General features: G+C 36.2%; 1 protein-coding gene and 1 non-coding gene across 5 annotated transcripts in view; one reads left to right on the forward strand and one right to left on the reverse strand.

Moving 5' to 3' along the window:
- Positions 1-14,958, reverse strand: part of ROBO1 (roundabout guidance receptor 1) — a 1,017,320-nt gene that overhangs the window by 542,530 nt on the left and 459,832 nt on the right. The gene's annotated exons all lie outside the window — the stretch shown is intronic.
- On the forward strand, positions 9,534-9,610 carry TRNAA-UGC (transfer RNA alanine (anticodon UGC)). The gene has a single exon. It is a non-coding gene; the product is annotated as a tRNA-Ala (tRNA).

The raw sequence follows: 14,958 nt of genomic DNA on the forward strand, positions 1-14,958 counted from the left end.
AAAACAATAGCAAATGCTTTCATAGTGCTTACATATATCACATATTCTTTTAAGCAACTTCAATGTATTAACTCATTTAACACACAATTCTATGGGTAGGTGCTATTACAAATGCTACTTACTAATGGGTGAAACTGAGGCATGTAAAGACAGAGAAACTTGTCCAAGTTCAGGCAGTAAAAAACTCACTTAGGCATTATATCAACATTTGTGCTCAGAAACACTTCTGGGGTTTGGAGTCAGCCAGATCAAATTTAAAATGCTGAATCATCCTCTTTACTGGATGGTAACATTGGGAAAATAATTAATAACTCTAGTCCCCATTTTTTTCAACTGAAAAATCAGTAAATAATCTTTTTCAGAAGGCTGTTGAGGATAACTTGAGATAATGCTTTTAAAGAACAAACCACAGTACTTATCATTTCATAAATATTCATAAATACTAGGTATTGTTTTGTTATCATTATGATGTAACAATCATTATCTTTTTCAGTACCCTGGTTGAGTATGCTATATAATATCTATGGAACTTTACAACTGCTATTCCCCTTCCAAGTAATATGTTATCTTTCAACTTTTCTTCTTTTGCTTGGATAACTCTTATTTGTCCTTCAGGTCTCAGTGTAGATGTCACTACTTCTATAAAACTGTCCATAATTCCTTAAGTCTAGAGCATAAGCCCTCTTAATAGAATTGTGTATTATTCACTCTCTTTAACTGCAATTATATTTATATATATAATATATATAATATATAATAATGATAAATATATATATATAATATATATATATAGATGAGTCCTCAATAACTAAAAAGTTTTTAATATGACAGCTTCTTGTTCATTGTTGGTATCTCCAGTTTCTGAACATTGGTTGAAATATAGTAAGTCTGGACTTAAAGAAATGGAAAGATATCCCATGCACTTGGACTGGAAGAATTAATATTGTTAAAATGACCATAATACCAAAAGCAATCTACAGATTTAATGCAATCCCTATCAAATTACCCTGAACATTTTTGCAGAACTAGAACAAATAGTCCTAAAATTTATGTGACAGATAATCCTGAAATTTACATGGAACTGCAAAGGACTTAAAATTGACAAGGAAATTCTGAGGAAAAAGAACAAAGCTGGAGGCATAGCCTCCCCAATTTTAGACAATACTTCAAAGCTACAGTAATCAAAACAGTAAGGGTACTGGCACAAAAACAGACATATGGATCAATGAAACAGAATAGAGAGCCCAGAAATAAACCCACACACCTACAGATAATTGATCTTTGACAAAGGAGGCAAGAATATACAATGGAGAAAAGAATGTCTCTTCAGCAAGTGGTGTTGGGAAAGCTGGACAGCTGCATGTAAATCAATGAAGTTAAAATACTCCATCTACCATACACAAAAATAAACTCAAAATGGCATAAAGACTTAAACATAAGACATGACACCATAAAATTCCTAGAAGAGAACATAGGCAAAATATTCTTTGCTGTAAATAGTAGCAATGTTTTCTTAGGTCAGTCTCCCAAGGCAAAAGAAATAAAAGCAAAAATAAACATATAGGGCCTAATCAAACATATAAGCTTTTACACAGCAAAGGAAGCCATAAACAAAATGAAAAGACAACCTACGAACTGGGAGAAAACATTTGCAAACAACACAACTGACAAGGGATTAATTTCCAAAATATACAAACAGCTCATACAACTCAGTATCAAAACAAACAAACAAACAACCCAAACAAAAAATGGGCAAAAGACCTAAATAGACATTTCTCCAGAGAAGATATACAGATGGTTAACAGGCACATGAAAAGATGCTCCACATTGCTAATTATTAGAGAAATGCAAATCAAACCTATACTGCAGTATCAACTCACACAGGTCAGAATGGCCATCACCAAAAAGTCTGTAAGTAATAAAGGCTGAAGAGGGTGTGGAGAAAAGGGGACCCTCTTACCAATAGAGGATTCCCACTGTTGGTGGGAAGGTAAGTTGGTGGAGCCACTATGGGGAACAGTATGGAGGTTCCTTAAAAAACTAAAAATAGAGTTACCATATGATTCAGCAATCCCACTCCTATGCATATATCCAGAAAAGATGGAAACTCTAATTTGAAAAGGTACATGCACCCCAATGTTCATAGCAGCACTATTTACAACAGCCAAGACATGAAAGTGACCTAAATGTCCACCAACAGATGACTGGATAAAGACATGCTCTATATATATGTGTGTGTATGTGTATATATGTGTGTGTGTGTAATGGAATATTACTCAGCCATAAAAAGAATGAAATAATGCTATTTGCAGCAACATATATGTACCTAGAGATGATCATACTAAATGAAGTAAGTCAGAAAGAGAAAGACAAGTATCATATGATATCATTTATATGTGGAATCCAAAAAATGATACAAATTAACTTATTTACAAAACAGAAGCAGACCCACAGACACAGAAAACAAATGAACAAATTTACAGTTACCAAGGGGAAAGGAAGGGATAAATTAGGAGTCTGGGATGCACAGATACACCTTACTATATATAAATAGATAAACAACAAGTACCTACTATATAGCACAGGGAACTATATTCAATATCTTATAATAACATATAATGGAAAATAATCTGAAAAAAGAATATATACACATACACACACATATAATTGAATCATTCTGCTGTACATCTGAAATTAACACAACGTTGTAAATCAACTATACTTCAATAACAAATATAGTAGATTTGGTAAATACTTATTTGTGGTATAAATGTGGAATGGGGAATAAACGAATGATTGAAATGATCTACCTTAGAGACTATCTTTACACACTCCTGCATTTTGTCCGAGGGCTACAAATAATCCAGTGGGGTCTAGTAGAACCTAAGGTGGATCTGGGACAAATAGAAATTCAGAGAAAGTTGGCAATAAATTAAAAAACTTAATCCACTCTTTGATTTTTATACTATTGTTTCCACAGGCGATTAGAGAGCATAGCCAAGCTGACCACAAGGAAACCTGACCTCAGGAAACCTCAGCTGAGCATCAGGAAAATTCTATTAATCTACATGAAAAATCAGAAATGGAATTGAGGTCAACTAAGAAATCAAAAAGAAGAAAGAGATAACAGCACCAAAAAGTCACTATTTTATTAAAAAAAAATATTCTCAAAGAAATTATACTCCCCAAACGCAGATACTACCATGGCGCACACACTAGCAAGCTTGTAGTTCAATAACTTTGGTATTTTCTTCTAGTCTCACTGATTAAACTCAGTACATTGGAATGTGCAACAGAATATTTGAGGAGCACATTTTAAATGTCACAATTTATTTTTCAGTTCCTTAGGCCTTCACTAATTTTAGTTTCCAAAACCTTGTTCTTCATTCACAAGCTATAAAATTTCCTTTAAGACCTGTTTAATGGTAGTGTCAAATGAGTTCACCATTTAATGGGATTGGCTGTTCTCCTAAGTGCAAAGGACTTCCTTGCACCCTCTCATCCAGCTGCCTGGCCGTATGCAGTTCTCATTTCCACCCTCTATTGCCTCAGTTCCTCAAGGGAAAAAATATCTGCCTACCTCCTAGAGGTGTTGCAAGGATTAATAAATTGCAAGGCACACTGAAAATTTTGGATAAAATACACTCTGACAGACTGAAGTATTACCATGACCACAAGTATCATTTCCAGATGCCGCAGATCCAAGGACAAGAGAGCAGGTCTGGAAATCTCATCCAAGCCTCCCACATGGAGGGTTATTGCCAGGCCAAAGAGTTACATTTTGATATTTAAATATCAGTGGCTTTATATCAAAGCCATCTTGCTGAGAGAGATTTTGTCTGGACACGTAAAGTGCCTCAATTGGCACAACAAAAGGCAACAGCCCTGAGTCATTAAGCCTCTAAAACCACAAGCAACACTATTCCCAGGAAAGAGTTTATCTCTATTAGAAATCAAAGAGAACTTCCCTTTCCATTTAAACTGATAACTCAAAATTATAAATGGCCAGCTTCAGTAGACCGGCTCTTTCTGTAGTCGAGAGGGTCACAGATTCCTTGAAATCTGAGAAGTCTCACTGAAAGGGATACTGAAGTTGGGTTAGTGCTCCCAAGTGAATCTTAGCAGGACATTTGTCTGATTTTGGACATGAGCAGACTTATTGTTTCAAGGAGCTCAATGGAAGTCAAATATAAAAATGTGTATGCTAAACAACTTGAATATTTATCAGTGAAACTGGTGGATCCCCAAACTGTGTGGTTCCTTTATATTTGTATCTCTGTGAGTATAACGATTCAAATGTTTTGTTGTTTGGGGGTTTTGGGGGAACCACAGGTGCAGAGAGTCAATCATACTTTATAGTTCCCGGCACAATGTATCATTGCTAGTGTGAAGGCCATCTTTTATTCGGCTTCTTTGTTCATTCCTTTCTTTCTATTCCTCTTCCCCATTCCCCACTGTCTTGACCCTCCCCTCACTTTGGCATTAATCCTAGTGTATTTGATGAATACCCTTTTATTTTAATGTGTTCTCTTTAAATATTGTGCTTTATGTGCATCTATTTAAAAAAAAAACAAATTTTATTTGCTATAGATACTTTTTCTTATTCTTTTTTTTTTAACTCAGTGTGGTGTTTTAAAGATCTACTCCTATTGCTGTAGGAATATCTGGTATGTTACCTCTAACTCGTGTGTGTACTTTTTAGTGTACAGCCTCCATCCTTTACTTACCTATCCCCCAGGGACAGGCACTTCAATTGCCTCCAACTTCTCGATAGTACGAGCAACACTGAGAAGAACATTCCTTTATGTGTCCTGTCACAGCCTGTATGAGACTTTCTCCCCGACATGTTTTGTGGTGGGTTGCAGAGTTATATAGTAGGTATGTGAACTTGATTGGATTAAACCTGTCTCAGATTGCTTTTCAGGATGATGGCATAATTCCACAATATGTTCAGGAGGTTTCCTATTTCCTGCTGCTCCTTCCAACACTTGGCATTATCCAGCTTTCTAAATTTTGCTAATCTCATGGGTGTAAAGTGATATGCTATTGTTGTTCTAATTAGCATGTCTCTAATTCCCAGTGGGTCTGAGCATATTTCAAGTTTGTTGCTTTTGGGTTTCCTAATGACAAATTGCTTTTTTATAACTTGGCCTATATTTTTCTCATGGTTCCTGCCCTTTTCACTTTTCCTTTTTTTTTTGTTTTTACTTGTATAAATTACTTTTATATTTTAGATATAACTCCCTTGTGGATTTTTGACTGTAAGTGTGTCTTCTTGCAACCTTCCATCTGTCTCTTAACTTTTCATGGGCTCTTTCCGTGAACAGAATCTTTTGGCTACAGCAATTGCTTTCAAACAGCAAGTAGAATCATTAGCTAGAAGAAAACAAGGACTGAGGTTTGCAGATAACTCTTCTCTGAAACATAAATACAAGAGTGAATATATTATTTAAAGAGATAAAAAGAAGTATGACAGATTGACAATGAGTCTAAAGATGGCTGAGAGGACCATTTTGCCTTTTTTGGTAACAAAACGAAAGTTAGTGTCAGATCATACTGTTACTTACTGGCTAGAATATTTAATTGAAGTACAAAATAACTTCGTTAAATGCAAATATATTTATCTTTACAGTATGCATCTCAATTAGAGAATTTGAAATAATTTCATTATAAATTGAACATTTTCACTGATTAATTAATAAAAACTAAATTTTTTTCATAAATATTTTTGATATAAATTCCCTTCTTTACATATTCAAATGAAGTAAAATGGCAAACACAAACACACACACTCACAATCAGTATGACAGTCAAAGAGAGATGCCGTTTTGAAATTTTATATTTAGAGAAGTTGTGATAATTAATGTTTACCCAACCCCTCATCCAGCATGAACACATTATTTTTGTGCTACTTTCTTTTACCCATTAAAAAAGCATTTAGAGAATAAAGCTCCATAGGAAAAAAATTCTGATGGGAATATATTTTCATGAGGACAAGTTTAATTTTGTTTTTCATACTCAGTGGGATTTGATATAATCTAGAAGACTTCCATAACTCTGAGCCAAAGATTCAGCAGGTGAATGTGCTATTAATCTGTTGCCTGAAAGGAAGGTGGGCTTTTGGGTCCACCTGCTGAAATAACTTTCGGTTAAATTTCTCCTTTCCTCAGGGAGTGGCTCAATTGCTCTCCTCAAGTTATATAATTGTAGATGAATACAGATCATAGAAAAGCAGGCACTACCTTTACAAGTAACTTCTGGACTGTCACAGACCATGTACCATCTTACCAGAAGCCAGCATTTTGTGAAACATTCATAAACATGGCCCTAAAAAAACCTACCTTCAGTTCATATCCTCTTCATATGCTCCCTAAAAGTCCTGCCTGCTTCTTAATTTATACATAATTGTGACAACACTATACTTTTAGTCTTTTAAATTCCCCTGCTTTATGTTTCCTCAAATCCAGTATAATATAGAAAGCCTTCTTTTCCTTAATATTTTCCAGATCATTGTATCATCATGGCCATAGACTCTGTAATCCGTGTTAGAGTGTATTGGTGAGGAACAGATATTTTGGAAATTAAAGAACCAATGTCCTCGTTAGTAGTTTCAAGTCAGATTCTTACCTCATTTCTTTATTTTTAAAAAAGTTTCTAATCTGCTGTTACCTCCTCCCACCTTTGTCCAGTTACTCCATCCACTAGAGAAGCACCTTTGATCAACTGTTCACTTGCTCCAACCCCTGTGTCCTATGTGTTGTGGATGAAGGACACTGACCCTGATCCGAATGACATGAAATGTGAGAAATACTAGTTCTCTTATGCTTACCAGCTAGATCACACATCCAACTGATCTTATTCAGATTCTGTATTCATCCTGTAGCTTTCAAGTTATCAACTGTCATTCTAGAAATATCACAAGGAAGGATGATACACAAGAATCAGCTGTGCCACCCCCTCAATAATCTGGCAGCTGGAGTTCTTGCTATACATTAAAACATCAGTTTTTCCAAAAAAATGAATTTCTTCAGTGATTTTCTCAAAGTCACACTTGGGTCCAAAATGGAAAATTGAAGGCTCAGATTGAAATATGAAGACATCAATTTACTAACACCTATATGTTTGTATTGGTAGCTGATTGTCTTCTACATATGATGCTTTTGTCACGATAGGATATAAATGCCAGAAATTACTCAGTATGCTGACTTTAGAGGTGAGCAAAGTGAAAACACACAGAACATGCTTATTTTACCAAAGGTTTTTCACAATAACTGGTAGGAAGTTTTCTAATGCATATCTATTTGCCAAAGCTCTTTACTCTTCTCTATGTAAATACCGATGGTGCACACAGGAAAGCTTGACTAGCTGTCCCTGGGGGAATCAGGAAGGACTGCACAGATGTATATTATTTTTCATTTGTCCTTTGAAAAACCAGAAGGAGCTGGCCAGGAAGGAGAACTCGGAGAGAATGTAAAATTTAAGGAACAAGGAGAGTTTAGGAAATTGCGAAACGTTACATGTCAATGAGCGTTTAGAGAGAAGGGGAATGATACGGTTTTGAATTGCATGCTGTGTTCAGATGAAAGGATTTGTGTATCAAACTAAGTGTCTAAACTTAATCCAATCAACAGGAAGAAGCAGAAGGAAGAGAAGAATGTCATCAAATTTGTTCTTGCCTAATATCGCACAACCATGGGGCGGATACGTTGGAGGAGAAAAGCTGCAGGTAACAACATGCTGCAAAGATTAAGGTCAAAGATGCTAAGTGCCTAGACTACATTTTTTTTTTATTTATTTAAAGCATTTTATTGTCTTTCTCCAGATAGGAAGGCTGGACACGCGGTTTACAGTCTTGTGGGACTGATTCACCAGAACTATCACGCTTTCTCAGGAAAGCAGAGAACCTTTTTTACAAGAGGCCTTGCATTCCAGCTCCATAAATTGAAATACTCCTGTTACCAGACAGAACGAACCAAGCTGAGGGCAACATCAGGCTGCAATCAACCTACTCACCGCCCTGGGGCACACAGGGCTCTAGACAGATTCTTTACCAATCCTGGATTCACCCCGGTCCATTCAAAGTCTGCTTTTTTGCCAACAATTAACCTGAGATAAAAACGCAGAGGTCAGGAGACAAGGTTGCCGACGGCTACACGCGGCTCCCCGGGAGGCCCGGCAGCGGCCCCTCCTCCAGGATCCATTCTGTCCACTCTGACCGCGCAAACCAAGCCGTCTGCCGCCCCCCTACCCCCTCCTTCGGGGACAGCCGAGGCCTGTGATGGCCTCGGGTGCTGTTAACCCGCCCCCCGCAGTCCTTGCCCCTCAGCGGCGCCCCCGGAGCCGCCGGCCCAGCCGCCGGCGTTAAGGGGGAGCTGAGGCAACGCCCGCGCTTCCGCCGCCCCTGGAGGGTCTGACTACATTTTGACAGTCGTGCTGAAAGGCATGGTCAGAATTCAGTTATTTCTTTAGTCAGAGTAACTGTTAATAATTTATAATCGTAGAATTATCCGATTCTTAGTATGGAAAGCAAGTTAGAAATCATCAGGCCCAACCTCTTCTTTTTGGGAATGAGAGTATCATACTCCTTAGAGGGTAAGGTATTTCATTAGGGAATTGCAGAGGTAGGACTGAGACAAAGTGTAGCAATCTCACTTACAAGCTGTAAGGTCATGGATTAGATAATCAATTTCTCCATGTGTCCATTTCAACACAGATACAACATGCAGATAATATCTGCTTCTTGTTAATGTGTGGGAAATGCCTAATATTGGGCCTGAATAAGATAGGGCTAACTAAATATTGATTTTCATTGTTCAATGATTACATCTTTAGTCCACATTGTAGTAGACCAAGCTCCTTTTTACTTTTTACAGCCCTAAATTTGCTTGAACAACTGGTACTCTGTCATTCTCTGGACATGTATTTGGCAGGGCATCATTTGCTTGAGAGTTGAGTTTATGAACTACACACAGGAGAAATGAGCAATCCCTGGGCATAGTGATTGATTCAGGGTTTACTACAAAAAACACTTTAAATCTCAAACACACAAATTTATCCCTTCCCACTCCCTTTCCCTACCCTCCTGGTAACCATAAGATTATATGTCTGCGAGTCTGTTCCTGTTTTGTAGATAAGACAGTGTCCTTTTTTTCTTTTACTTTTTCAATTCCACATATGAGTGATATCATGGTATTTTTCTTTCTCTTTCTGGCTTACTTCACTTAGAATGATGATCTCTAGTTCCATCCATATTGCTGCAAATGGCATTATTTATTCTTTTTTATGGCTCAGTAGTAGTCCATTATATAAATAAACCACAGCTTCTTTATTCACCATATATGAAAATAGATTTAAAAAAATGTTTCTTCTGTATAGCACAGGGAACTATGTTCAATATTTTGTAATAACCTTTAATGAAAAAGAATTTGAAAATGAATATATGTATGCAGATGGATGACTGGGACATTGTGCTGTACACCAGAAACTAACACACTGTAACTGACTGTACTTCAATTAAAAAATAAAAACAGGGAGGAGGGTATATATAGCTCAGTAGTAGAGTGCATGCTTTGCATGCATGAGGTCCTGGGTTCAATCCCCAGTACCTCCAGTAAATAAAGGAACCTAAATACTTTCTGCCACCAAAAAAGCCCTGAAAAAAAAAAAAAAAAAAAAACCAAAACATTCTAGACAAAGTGAAATCTGTCAGATTCAAATCTGGAACATTGGTTAGTGCTATCAGGAAAGTGGATGTAAAAATGATGCATAGCTCCCATCTTCCCAAAATGAAATGATAACTTTTTTGAGAAAGTGAAAAGAAAGGTTGGGTCCTTGTGATACTTTGAGTCCAATATAGACCTCAACCTGAAGGCAGACATAAGAATGACTTCCCAGGCATGTGAACTAATATACACACTTTTGGATTATGCTAGTGTAGCTTTTGTTACCTGCCACTGAAAGAGTCCAAAGTAAAACAATCTCAAAAGGAAAAAAAATTGGTAACATTTAGCTTCCACTAAGAAATGGTTAAAATAACTATGATTCTCTAGGGAAAAAAATGACAATGGAGATAAATTACCAAGATCTCTTTGAGAAAAAGCAGTCTTTCCAGGAGGGTTGAATAAATAAATGAGTTTTGAGGAAATAATTTAATTTTAACTATGTTATAAAACTATTTTAGAGATAATTCCATTAGCTGCATATTAAAGAATACTTGATTCATAAAATGTTACAGCAGTTGTATTTCTCAAAATGACACCCTTTCATGAGCTCAATTTACAGAGACATATAAAGGTTTCAAGTATATTTATGTAAACTGCACTGGCATGGTGATATTCAGTAAGCTTGAATTGGAGACACCTTTAAATTTACACTAGTGCATTACATTTAAATCTCATTTAAAGCAAATGAACCACAAGAAAACATTGTAATTTGTTGTAAGTATAGGATTTTGAACCAGAGGGTGGGAGGTGAGGGAAACATTGAGTAAGTAGTTAATATAATTAGAAGAAATAAGCTGTCTTTCATATATCACTTGAAAAGAAAAAAAACATTTTCCAAAATAATCAGTAAAAGAGCTTTTACAGTCTCATATAACAGTGCTTCTTATTATTTGTCAACCTCTTTTAAAGGAGGCCAATCATGGCCAGCTCATCTATAAGTTCTTGCAATATAAGCTGTACCAGAAAGGGGAGCATTATGTTCTTCAATATCATATTGTCACCAATTTTCATCTACTTTCTTGCCATAATTGATTCAGTTGGTGCAAGGTACATTGCCTAAATTAGATGGTTCAGATTCTTTGGCCTAATCAGTTGGAATAGACAACAGTGAGTGTTTACATTTTCTAGTTGAATAGAGTCTAGTCTGGTGTTAGGCACATGGAAAGCCAATGTCTCCTTTCCATTTCTCTCTTTCTCTCCTAAACCATATTTACTTGAGCTAGCTGAATTCTTTTGTTTTCCTTGCAACCAGGAAATCTATGACTAAAGCTTCCAAAGAATCCAATCTTTTACAAGAAGATTCATATAATGTGAATTGTTGACCTTTAAAGCTAAAAAAAAAAAAAGACTTACATTTATAACTAATTTTTAGTATATAAATCATTAGAAATCAGATACAATGTGGTGTACATATGACATTTTGAGACTTGAACATACCACGAGACATCAACTAATTAATTAGATAAATCATCCACTATTCCCTTAACTATTCAAGAGGAAAAAAAAAATCCGCCATGTTTTAGGAACCATCAGTAAGAGAAAATCTCCCACAAAAAATATATTATTGTAAAAAAAAAAACTACCCTAATATCAGATAATAATTGATGATAGGAAATCTAAGTTCTTCAACTCAATTCAAGTAATCACTTCAAAATTTAAACATGATTATCCGTGATACTAACAAGAGTTTTTCAAGCCTCTGAAAACTGCCTGTGCCATCTCTCAGCCTTCTTCTCTCTAGTATGTATAACTTTGATTTGTGGACATAGTTTAAGACTAGGTTACCTGTCCTCCCCACTCTTAAGTTTTATTTTGATCTCTTGTCTTGCTTAAGACAGCTAGATTCCATTTTGCCCTTCCTTCTTGCTTCCCTCCTTTCATTTCTTTCTTGCAAAAATTATTTATTAAATGCTTACTGCCCTACAATGTATACATGGAGACAATGGTGAACAAGCTGTAGGTACTGCCAGCAAGAGAATTTTTGGCCGAGTCAGATAAACAAAGAGGTATATTCCATATAGTTGGATACGCTTGAAGATAAGAAAAATTGTGGCTTATTCGAACGACACTTAATTCAGGAGGGAGTTGTATGAAGGTTTCCTGTGGATGGAGGTGAATGCTCAGCTGGACCTAAAGGAGGGAGGGGAGAGGGAGAGCAGAGAGATGCATCTGCACAAGGGCCCAGAAGCAAAAGGGAGCATATAAAGCAAGGCTTTGCAAGGAAGTTAATATGTGTGTATGTGTGTGGGGTAGGGGGTGGGTGTGGGTGTGGTTGTAGGAGGGACTTGATGTTGGTTACGGAAGGTGCAGGGAGATGTAAGAGATGAGATTTGAGAACCCAGGCAAAGCCAGCACACAAATTACTTTGTAAACCTTGCCTAGAAGTTTTCACTATGCTGAGAAGGCAAGGGCACATCACTAAGGAGATACAAGCAAAGGCGTCACAACAAAGTCAGTTCACTCTCTGGTTATGTGGGGAGAGATGGACTTCAAATTGCCATAATATTTTATAAACCATTCTTGTAAGGTGCCTTGGCTCTATATGTCTTCAAGTCTTCCCAATAATGTAGTTGGAGAAGCAGAATTTTCACAGACATAACTTCCTCAGAGCAAGCATCTTTATATATGACAAAAGGAAGACTCAGGGGTTGATACACAGCAGATAACCTGCCAAGTTAGCATGAAGGATAGGTGTGAAAGTACAACCTTTTAATCCTAGATGAGAACTAATGAACTAAGATTTTTAAAGTCTCCTTATCTGAATAACAAGAATTACCTAGCAACAAATTTTCTATTATCTCAAAATGCTATATTAGATGATTTATGCAATATAATTGGAAAGAAATTACATGTGTGTATGTAACCATTGATTTGTAAACATAATACGTAAGAAGATATAGACAGTGCATCTAAATCAAACCTCTTAAGTTAACTTTTATTTTTGGTCCCTGTGATTTCACATAAAAGATTTTAAAAAAATGCCATCTCTGGAATTAAATTGAACTTCTTTATCTATAAAATAAGCATAAAATATCAACACAGAACACAGTATATCAAGCTCTATCTTACTGGAGAATCTTTAAAAGAAAAATCTGAATCATGGATAATTATAGAAAATTCAGGAAAAAAACCTGAATTCTGTTAAGGGAGGTTGGACTTAACACTGAAAATGAATGATTAAAGACTCTTATTTTTGGTTGCACTGCTTTGTGCAAAAGGAATTTGTTTTTGTGGTTATTTCTGAAAAATAAGAGAAAGTCAATCAGGGTAGATAAGCCCATTGTGCTGGTAGACCATGTTGTTATTTTTGTGTAGCTGTTACTCTTCAGCATTCTGAAGTCAATTTTCAGACCTTGAACACGTGTAATCTACTGGGTAGAATATAATTACGTTTTTATATTATAATGAAAATTAGTTTTATATTTAAAAGAAGTATAATTTAAAATATATGTCTATATAGGGAAGGACCCATCAAAACTTTTTTTTTTTTTCTCCCCAGAACTGTGAGAGATGAGCTCTCGACATGATCCACCTCTTAACTCACAGTGCATGGGAAGGTGACTGTAAGCTTGAACAGCAGAGTCGGGAACTGAGACATTTATCTCTAGGATTCTATTAAGGTGGAAAACACTGTTTCCTTTGTAGACACAGTCTGGGCACCAGTGGCTCCCTGAAGGAGCGAAGCCTGTGGGGCAGAGGTGCCAGGTGGGAAAATAAGATGGAAACACAGCTCTGAAAAATGACTTTCCCAAAGGCATTTTGAACTGCTTCAGAAAGCGCCAGTGCTGTTCTGTTTGGTTCCAGATCAATATCAGCTGCTTCCCTTTTCTGGTTTGATCAAAAGCACAAAATACTTAACCTCTCCACTGCATCCCAGTCATGTCTTTCATGCAGGCAAAAGTATAGTTCTGTGTATGTATTTAAGCAGATATGCAACAATCACAGACTGGAGTTAAAGGAGCAATTTGGAAAATGCTTTTCTGCAAATCTGAAATCAGTCATGAATATTTAAACCGCTGAATATGAAAAATATCCTCGAATGTGGTCGAGGGAATGATGGTGGCTGCAGGTGTGGAAGGTTTTCAGTAATGTCCTGTGTTTATCAGAATATGCAGAAAAATAAAAACCAGTCATGATGTCTGTAAGATTAGTAATAGCAAATTGATAAAGCTAAATGTCAGCGAGCATTGGTAATTATTACATATGGGATTAAAATGTTTTCTAATTAAATTTGAATTACCTATGAGAACAATACTTAAAACATTCTACGTCTGTTAAAAAGTCATTATTGAGGAAGACATTGTCCATAGGAGTTCAAAAGTCCTTTATGTGGGAATTAGGGTGTTCTGTTTATTCCCCATGAAATCTGGGGAGAAATTTGTCTTTATCTGGTAAGAATGATCACGAAACTCACTCAGCATGTTTACTTTTATGGCGGGACTGCTCTTAGCTTATCTTCAAGCTGACAGCCACACGGCCTTAGCCTACATTTCTGGACCTTGTAGCTGGGTCTCTCCACGTCCTCCTTTCTCTATATACCCTAATTCTGTTTCAGAGCTCTGGGGGGTGTGTGCATATGTGTGAGAGTGTGCGTGTGTGCTCAATGCTCCAGTTATATCTGTGCCTTTTATTGTGATTCACTTCAAATCCACTTGGGAAGTAAGTGGGATATTGAAAAAAATTTCTAAACAAATTGAAGGTTTACAATGCATTATTACAACATTTCAAAAACCAGCCTGAATTATAATTCAGCTCTTCTTTAAGTCTTTCAAATATTGTGCCTCTGTGTTCTAAACTCCACGTTGGAGAAACAATTAGGCTGGGAAAGTACTACTACCAAAATGTCTTATCGAAGTAAAACAAAACTGAATAGGCCTAGTTTAAGGATGTGTATTAAATTCATCTTCCCCTAATAAATCTGAGCCTGTCTTGAAATTGACATCCGGCTCCTAATATGTGTGCCAAGTTAAGACATAGCAAATTTGAACTCAGTTTTCTGTTACAAAATAGTTTTAAACTTCCAACACATAAAAACACAAATGTAAAGTTTGGCTGGTTTCCTATCTGCACCCCTGTATAGCTGAACCAGATCTTAATTAGCTCACCTTGTACCTTCCTTGAAGGGTATTATTTTTGCTTTTTTATTTTATATATGTATATTCATAGATATATAGAAAAGCACATTTGTGTATGTGATATTATATTATATTATATTGTATTATCTGGTGTTGTATTT

The sequence above is a fragment of the Camelus bactrianus genome, chromosome 1 (genome assembly GCF_048773025.1).
Source record: "Camelus bactrianus isolate YW-2024 breed Bactrian camel chromosome 1, ASM4877302v1, whole genome shotgun sequence".
Taxonomy (NCBI): Eukaryota; Metazoa; Chordata; class Mammalia; order Artiodactyla; family Camelidae; genus Camelus; species Camelus bactrianus.